Source organism: Scylla paramamosain, chromosome 14, assembly GCF_035594125.1.
Source record: "Scylla paramamosain isolate STU-SP2022 chromosome 14, ASM3559412v1, whole genome shotgun sequence".
Classification (NCBI taxonomy): Eukaryota; Metazoa; Arthropoda; class Malacostraca; order Decapoda; family Portunidae; genus Scylla; species Scylla paramamosain.
Window position 1 is genome coordinate 11,777,423 of NC_087164.1, and position 10,000 is coordinate 11,787,422.

A 10,000-nucleotide genomic window follows, 5' to 3' on the forward strand; every position below is an offset into this window, starting at 1 on the left:
GGATCCATATGCTTCCCTATTGCAGGTTTGAAGGTGACCCTGCCATTCCTTACCCCCCAGACTCCCTATCCATATATACCACTTGGAATATTTGAGTATCTGCTTGGATAACACACCAAGGAGCTTCACCACAGCACCCAGTAACACAGCACGGAACATTACCATTCCGTACATCACTACAGCAGTCTTTGTACAGCATAGTCTCTCCACAGCATCCATCATCGTTACAGGGTATAACTTCAAGCAAGCATGCAGTTTTACCACAGCAAAGCATCACTATAGCAAAACAAGGTACCACAGCACGCAGCATTAGTACGGTACAGTCTCAGTACAGCAAGTAACATTATCACAGCAAGCAGCATTACCAAAAGCAGAATTACCACAGCACACAACACACAAGACACAGACTCATCACTTACACACACACACACACACACACACACACACACACACACACACACACACACACACACACACACAGTCAGTCAGTCAAAACCTTCCCCCTGAAGAGAAAACTGATTATTTATAGGGAGTTGATCTGTTCCGTGCCGATAATTCATTAATCTCCTGAAACAGTGCAGCACCTTAGCGACCGCCATTAATTAATATTATAAAGCAGGCATACTATCACACCTGTATTTAATGTGACGGCGCATCTCTCTGTGTCTCTTTTTTTTCTGTATCAGTCCCTATTGTATTGAAAGAAATATTAGCATAATGTATGCTAGTGAAGACAGGTTGTGTATTACGTGTGTGTTCATGACAATAAAAGGATTTGAAGTGAAATTGAGAGAAAATTAATTGTCGTTGGATTTTTAATAAGTGAATGTGTCATGTTTGTGTATTTGTTTATTCATTTATTTGTTTGTTTATTTTATTTTTATTTATTCATTCATATATTTTTGCTTTTTTCGCTCGTGTGATTAATTAGAGAAAAGACGCATTATTATTGCTATTATTGTCATCATTATTTTAGTTTGTGGCATTCACATGTTATCTCTCTCTCTCTCTCTCTCTCTCTCTCTCTCTCTCTCTCTCTCTCTCTCTCTCTCTCTCTCTCTCTCTCTCTCATTTCATATAACTAGTACGTGTCACTTATGTTTATTTTGCTGGTCTTTTATCTCACTCTCTCTTTCTCTCCTTTCCGCGCCTCTTTGTGCGTTTTGTGTTTTTCCCTTTAATTTCACGCGGCGTCTGTTTTACCGCGAAGTTTGCTTGAGCTGCGGATATTATTTAGGCCGCGTGTCCAGCCAGGCGGGGCCAATTTGTGTCGCAGAAAATGTGGCGAGTCCGCTGCATGGGAATGAGTTAGCGGCGGTGCTGGTGCTGGTGGCGGTGGTGGTGGTGGTAGTGGTAGTGGTAGTGGTGGTGGTGGTAATCGGTAAATTCGTTTAATCATCTGTGTATTTTTGTGTTTTTTTGTTTATTTTGTGTAGTTTTAGTTCTTTTTGTTGGCATTTTTTTTTTCAATAATTTTCATTTATTATTACTGTCTTTCTGTGTCTTCTCGTCTGTCTTATAATACGTTTAATAATTTATTTCTTCCTTTCTATTTAGTTTGTATTCGTTAAAACATTACGTGTATAGTTTCATTCCTTTTTGTTTTGTTTACCTGTCTTTCTGTCTCTGTTCCTCGTTTAATTTTTACTTTCATCCTCCTCTTCTTTCCAGTTATATTCATTGACTCGTTACTTATTCATTTATTTATTTATTTATTCATTTTTGCATCACAACGTTTACATATATTTCTGGTTCCCTGTCTGTCTCTATGTACAAGTAAGGATCTCATATTTCCTATTTCGTTTTATATTTGTCTCTGCATCTCTCTTTTCTCGCCACAGTCCCCACGCCTGCCTACGTGTTTGCCCATTGTTTGTCTTTTTTGTCAGGGTGATGAGGACACTGCGTTCTTAAAATCTCCCGGCGGTGTAAACGACATAAAAGATTTTCCAACAGGGTACTTGGAGCGTGATGTAATTCTTTCCATTTTCTTTCTCTTTTTTTTTTTTTTTTACCTCCATGGGTGCTGTAACTATTATTTTCTTTTCTCTCGTTTTACTTCGTGCTTATTTTTTTCCTATTTTCCCGCTGTCCGTATTATATTTTTTTATTTATATATTTTTTCTTGTTGTCTTTCTGGTCTTATTTATTTATTTGTTTGTTTTTTTCTCTTTCTCTCCCGTGTGGCTTTTTTATGTTTTTTTCTTTCTTCTTTCTTTTTTTCTTTTTTTGCATTTGTTTTGTTTCGTTATAATTCAATGCCTTTGTAATTAATTTCGGGAGACAAAAGGCTGCGGTTCAGGCCAGCGTGGCGCAGCAGTGTGTAGAAATTCTGCAAAATTAAAATTAGCATTGGAAAAAAAAGGAAGGAAAAAGAGAAAGTAAAACTGTAGCGGGGGTTATTGTGCAACAGACACACACACACACACACACACACACACACACACACACACACACACACACACACACACACACACACACACACACACACACACACACACACACACAGACAGTAAAGGGTCGTATTTGTGTCTGCATGTATGGAGAGAGAGAGAGAGAGAGAGAGAGAGAGAGAGAGAGAGAGAGAGAGAGAGAGAGAGAGAGAGAGAGAGAGAGAGAGAGAGAGAGAGAGAGAGAGAGAGAGAGAGAGAGAGAGAGAGAGAGAGAGAGAGAGAGAGAGAGAGAGAGAGAGAGAGAGAGAGAGAGAGAGAGAGAGAGAGAGAGAGAGAGAGAGAGAGAGAGAGAGAAGATGGATTGATAAATAAATAGATGGATAGACAAATAGATAAATGGACAGATATACAGAGAAACGTTAGAGTGATCCAGGAAATAAAACATTTTAACTTTGAATCGCGGGAATAAATCCAGAGAACATTATTTTTTCAACACAGTCCCCGAAAGGTAAAGTTTTATATTATCTTATATGTTTGTTTTTTCTTTCGAAATTTATCTATATTCTATTTTGGCTTGGGATCAATAGTTGTGTGTGTTTTTTTTTTTAATTGCATAACCATTTTACATTTCCTTTTAGAATAGGATTATCTTCGAGGAGAAAGAAAAATAGATATTGTTATCATTTTATCCATGCAGAAATCACTTTATGCTTCTTTATGGTAATGATATTTTACAAATTAGAGAAGATTTTAACCCATTTGAATAAGCCATCAAGGCGAGACAACCAGATCTGAAGCATTATTGAGATGGGATGAAACTTTATAGACTGCTGTGGAAAATAAAAGAAAGATACACACAAATCACCCTTTATATATATATATATATATATATATATATATATATATATATATATATATATATATATATATATATATATATATATATATATATATATATATATATATATATATATATTTTCAAAGGCAATCCATCATCGTCATTGGGTTCATATCATAACTGAGGCTCGTCTCATTGCAACACTGATGTGATTAATGCTTCCATGCACTTTATATGATTTTGTTCCGTGAAGTTCGTAATAAGGATAATGTGCTTGTTCTTGGTTTCAGTCCAGATAATGAGAGTGATGGTGGTGGTGTTGGTGATAATAATGAGACGGATTGAGAGAGAGAGACAAGAGAGAGAGAGAGAGAGAGAGAGAGAGAGAGAGAGAGAGAGAGAGAGAGAGAGAGAGAGAGAGAGAGAGAGAGAGAGAGAGAGAGAGACGGAAACAGAAAGAACATCCCAGAACACACACACACACACACACACACACACACACACACACACACACACACACACACACACACACACACACACACACACACACACACACACACACACACACACACACACACACACACACACACACACACACACGTACAGACAGAACTGCCCAACAGGGAGTGAAGAGTGAACCAGATAAAGGACCATATTCTGAAACGCTCCTGCTAGTCGCACCTCCACAACTTTCAAAAGGCTTTAGATGAAGTGACACGGGTTTTCACGAGTGTTTTTACGGTTCCAACAGATTAACATTTTTTTTTTTTATGTAGATGGGGCACTGGCCACGGGCAACAAAACTGTAATAAAAAAAAAGGCCCACTAAGGTGCCAAAAATTCAAAAAATCAAAAATTACGGGATAAATGTCTTGAAACCTCCCTCTTGAAAGAATTCAAATCATAAGAAGGTGGAAATACAGAAGCAGGCAGGGAGCTCCAGAGTTTACCAGAGAAAGGGATGAATGATTAAGAGTACTGGTTAGTTCTTGCATTAGAGAGGTGGACAGAATAAGCATGAGAGAAAGAAGAAAGTCTTATGCAGCCAGGCCGCGGGAGCAGGGGAGGCATGCAGTTAGCAAGATCAGGAGAGCAGTTGACATGAAAATAGCTGTAAAAAACAACAAAAGATGCAACATTGTGGCGATGAGAAAGAGGCTGAAGACAGTCAATTAGAGGAGAGAAGTTGATAAGACGAAAAGCTTTTGATTCCACCCTGTCTAGAAGAGCGGTATGAGTGGAACCCCATTATACATATGAAACATACTCCATACACGGATGGATAAGGCTCTTGTACATAGTTAGCAGCTGGGGGGGGGATGAGAAAAACTGGCGGAGACGACTCAGAACACCTAACCTCATAGAAGCTGTTTTAGCTAGAGATGAGATGTGAAGTTTTCAGTTTAGATTACAAGTAATTGACAGACTGAGAATGTTCAGTGTAGAAGAGAGGGACAGGATAAACAGTCATTAATAACCTGCCAATCATCTCTGTGGCCTTTGGAAATAGTCGTGGTGAGAAAGCAAAGCTGAATACGAGCCATAGAGGCGAGCGAGGGAAGGAGGGAGACAGAACTGACTCAGCCCGGGCGTTCATGATTTATCCAGGCGGGACGGTTACACTCCTGCAAAGTTCGAATGGCGAGCTGTGAGTGCAATTCCAAGTTTAAATGGCGCCACCCACTGTTGTTTAAAAGAGGCGCCGGCGTGGCCAAGGAGAGAGAGAGAGAGAGAGAGAGAGAGAGAGAGAGAGAGAGAGAGAGAGAGAGAGAGAGAGAGAGAGAGAGGGCGGGGAGGTGGAGGGAAAGAAATCGTGTTGTTTTCCTTCAAAACTTTTAACGGCAGGGAAAACTTAACCTATCGCTGTCGCTGTTTCGCCTCCTTCTGCTCTTCTGCTCTTCTGGTCTTGTTGTGTTTCTCCCTTCTTCGTTCCTCTTTTATTTCTTCTTTCTATTGGTTCCTTACATTCTCTTCTTGTCATTCTTTATATTTTCAGAAGAAAGAGAAGGGAAACCGGATCTCTTGTCGCTTCTCTCTCTCTCTCTCTCTCTCTCTCTCTCTCTCTCTCTCTCTCTCTCTCTCTCTCTCTCTCTCTCTCTCTCTCTCTCTTGCATCTTTCCCTTCCTCGTCTTTCTCCTTTTTTTCACAATTTTCTACACCACTTTCTCTCGTTTTATTCTCTTCCTTCCTGTTCTTCATCGCTTTTTCCGTCACTCTTTTCGCTTGCTTCTCGCGCCTCTCTCTCTCTCTCTCTCTCTCTCTCTCTCTCTCTCTCTCTCTCTCTCTCTCTCTCTCTCTCTCTCTCTTGCATTTGTTAGCTTTCATTTTTACTTGCTACACGTCCTCCTTCTCCTTCTTTTTTCTCTTCCTCTTCCTCTTTTCCTCTTCTTCCTCCTCTTCTTTCTCCTCCACCACCACCACCACCACCACCAGCACCACCACCACCACCACCACCACCACCACCACCACCACCACCACTCCTCCTCTATAGTGAATACAGATACCTTAAAACACACACACACACACACACACACACACACACACACACACACATAGGAAAAAAAAAACACGAAAAAAATGTATCCAAACACGCACCACTTCCTTAAAAAGCCCCGAAGGTCAGAGGCTGTCAATATTTCTCGAAAAGGCGCAATACAGATTCCTTGAGCGCGCACATTACGACCTATTTCTATTCGGGTCGGGTCATGCGGCGAGGACCGTATGGGCCTGGCCGCCGCTGCCGTGAGCTGCCGGAACCTGCAGAGGTGACGGCCTCGCTATAGGAAGTCTCTTTGGCCGCCGTCTCACTATATACCTAGCTCTTTTTACGTCGATGTCTCCGAATTTCTTGCTTCTTTGCTCGCTTCATCTTTTTTTTTTCTTATACATAAAAAAATTGAGAAAACATTGGAAGCTGTAAGAAGTCATTAGTCTTACACGTAGCAATGCCTGTATAAAGCACACCTGCCTTGTTTTCACCTATCATTTTTCATTCGTAACTGTCTGGTCTTCTCTTAATGTTCCCTAATGACTCGATGCCAATAACATGGTTACTGAGTCTGTTTCATCCACCTACCTCTTCACGGGGCAAGTTATCGTCAACCTTCAAAGACAAATTAAAATCTACAGTGGTTAGCATATAAATATCCTCAGAAAAACGCTATGGAAGATTAGGTTTGATATTTAAGTTTCCAAAAAATATCAAATCAATGAATCCGTGGTTTGATAATAGTCATAAGTCTTTTATGAGCAAATCGATATCTATATTTTCTTTCTTCGTTTTTTAAGACAGACTCTCTCCTCTATATAGACAGTAAGTTCTCAGAGCACATGCAGATGCCGTCGACTCCGTGGCCACAAAGATGACACGTGCCTCGAGAAAGATTTATGTTCTCCAAAAGGTATATCTTCTCTTTTTAACGACGTAGCTCTTACAAAGCAATCTAGTGGTATTTTTGCCTATCTTTCTTCATTCCAACTTTTACAATAGCGTTTCTCTCTTCACAAGTGTAACACCTTGGACAATTTTCTGAAGCCTTGCCACTTAGAACTTTATCCCCACAAAGTTAGAACACATGGTTGGGCATGAATCATTTACTCCTTGCATTACTTATTCGGCTTCCTGATTTATCTGGAGAGACGAGGCATGTTTTATTCATTACTGTCAAAATGTTTATTGAGGAAAGGAAAATCATGTAACTTCCTGCTTATAAGAGAGAGAGAGAGAGAGAGAGAGAGAGAGAGAGAGAGAGAGAGAGAGAGAGAGAGAGAGAGAGAGAGAGAGACCACTACAGACTTACAGATAGACAAACTTACAGACTCAAGAGGAAGAACAAATAGTCAGAGGAAGTTACAGCCATCCACCTAGACAGACAGACAGAGAAACGGAAAAGCGAACAAAGAGGCAGAAGGACAATAACAACTAAACACACACACACACACACACACACACACACACACACACACACACACACACACACACACACACACACACACATACAAACAGATATGAAGACAGACAAGGTGAATCACAACAGACACCAGAGAGACAACCAGTGACTCAAGCCTCTATCAGTAAACACACAAGGGCGAGGCGTGAAGGCAGCTGGGTGGTGATAGTGGAGCTCTTTCTCTAGACCCCCGCTAAGTGCCCTGAAGGTGAGGCGGGAAGAAGAAGGAATAGGAATCTAAATGAGACATCTTGTGAGGGACCTGAGGGTGTATAGGTAACATCACGATTGCTGGATGTTTCTTTTTTTCTCTCTCTCTCTCCCTCTCTCTCTCTGATGAGTGGATATAAATATGCATGTTTTATATAGAGAATAAAACGTGTAGGCCTACTGATGGCTTCTCGTAGCTTCCCTTATGTTATATTCTTATGTTCTTATGTTCGTTTTCTCCTCTATTTTTTTTTTTAAGCTCTTTTCATACGTTTTCAATTTTTCATATTTCCACCAATCTTTGTTTTTCATGTTGATCTCTTTTTTTTTGTCAATATGATTTGTTTTTGTCCTTTTTGTTATCTTTCTCCTCTTTTTTGTTTATGCTTTCACTCATACTACGTCAGTTTTTTTTTCATATTTCCTTCATTCTTCTTTATTTCTCTTGTTAATTTCTTTTTATTACCAATTTTTCCAGTCTCTCTCCACCTCCGTCCTCTTTCCTTCCCTCCTTTTCCGCCTTCCAAATCAGACTTTCTCTGTATTATTAATTCCTCTCCTCTTCCTCCTTTCCATTTACCAATTTTGTGATACCCCAGTGGCATGAAAGACTCTCTCTCTATCTCTCTCTCTCTCTCTCTCTCTCTCTCTCTCTCTCTCTCTCTCTCTCTTTAAAAGTTAGACACAAGGCGTGATTTTCAGCCTCTGTTCTTTCCTTCCTTCCTTCTCCGTTTTCTTCATGATCACCCTCACCTCATAACTATCAATTTCTAGTCGCCTTTCCTCGTCAATTCTTAGAGAGAGAGAGAGAGAGAGAGAGAGAGAGAGAGAGAGAGAGAGAGAGAGAGAGAGAGAGTGGGGGAGTGAACTTAACCGGCAAAGTCTCTCTCTCTCTCTCTCTCTCTCTCTCTCTCTCTCTCTCTCTCTCTCTCTCTCTCTCTCTCTCTCTCTCTAAGGTCGACGAGTGTGGGTTAGTTGCTTCCTTTTTGCTGCATAACATTCTCTTTTTTGCTTTTGTTCGACGAGGGAGCGAAAGAGAAAAGTCCTCCATGATAATTGCCTGGGAAAGGGGAACTAGAGAAAGAGAGAGAGAGAGAGAGAGAGAGAGAGAGAGAGAGAGAGAGAGAGAGAGAGAGAGAGAGAGAGAATGGGTTGCGATAATCTAAGTTATGATAATCTTAAAAATACAGTCTCGTGTTTCTATCTCTTCCTTTCTGTCTCTCTGTCTTTCTGTGTCCCAGTGCGTCTGTATCTTCTTGTATCATGGTTTGTCTGTCTGTCTGTCTGTCTGTCTGTAATGGCCATATGCAATAATATCAATAAGAGAGAGAGGGAGAGATTCCTTTCTCTTTCTTTCGAATTCTCCCTCTGCCTCCCTCTTCCCCTCGCTCAGCTTCCTTCTTCCAGTTCTGTGATCTCTTCAGAAGTTTCCCCTCACTTCCGTATCCCTTATTAAGAACACGCGGACCTCCTAAGCCTGATGGCACACACACACACACATTCTCTCTCTCTCTCTCTCTCTCTCTCTCTCTCTCTCTCTCTCTCTCTCTCTCTCTCTCTCTCTCTCTCTCTCTCTCTCGCTTTCTCTCTCTCAAATATATTCGTAAACTGATTTTAGTAAACTTTTGTTCCCTGCTTTTTTTAAGTCCCTCCTCCTCCTCCTCCTCCTCCTCCTCCTCCTCCTCCTCATCATCATCATCATCATCATCATCATCATCATCATCATCTTTAATTATACATTAGGTCACTGCAAAAACACTATAAGAAGGAAATAGGTATGATGCTGTTGTTTGCTCTTTCTTTGTCTTCCTCCTCCTCCTCCTCCTCCTCCTCCTCCTCCTCCTCCTCCTCCTCCTCCTCCTCCTCCTCCTCCTCCTCCTAAGACAGTTTTGGCCTCACACTAACCCTGGGTGCTCCCCTCACTCCCAATTTCCCTTCCTTTGTCCTCAGTCTCTCACTCGCCTTCCACTCCACTCCCTTCGAGGGGCGCTGCTCCCCTTCCTTCTCTTCCTCGTCTCCCTTCACTGCCATTTGTCCCATTCCCTCTTCTCCCTCATCTTTCCCTTCCTTCTGTCTCAGCCGCCCTCTTCCCCCATTCTTCATTTCTGCGTGTCTTCTCAAAGTTTTATGTCTTGAGAATAGTTTTCCTGATTTTCTCATATTGTGTGGAATGTTCGTACGTGCGTGCCATTTCGTTCATATATTTTCCCCCTATGAATCATCTACGCATTTGCTTTTGAGGGAGCATTCTACTTTTTCTTGTTGTTTTGTATCCATTTTTCCTTCGTCTAACTTCATTTAAGCACCAGTATATGTTGGTCTATCAGTATCTATTAGCTGTCGAGGAAGTATTCAGCGATAGACTCTACTAGAAATGCAAATGTTTAAGTACAACAATACAGAATCTATGACGGGGATGTTAGAGGGACACTGCTAAAGTCTTTTCTTCTATATCAAGCACCGGTTAGTTTTCTTCTTATTGTAGTTGGAGATTGGCAAGGGTAGTAATACAGGGAGGGATAGCGTTCTGAACTAAAGCTTCTGTCTAGTGCTATAATAGACGTCGATTACTTTCATTTTTTTTTTTTTTTATCATTGGATTATTGTGT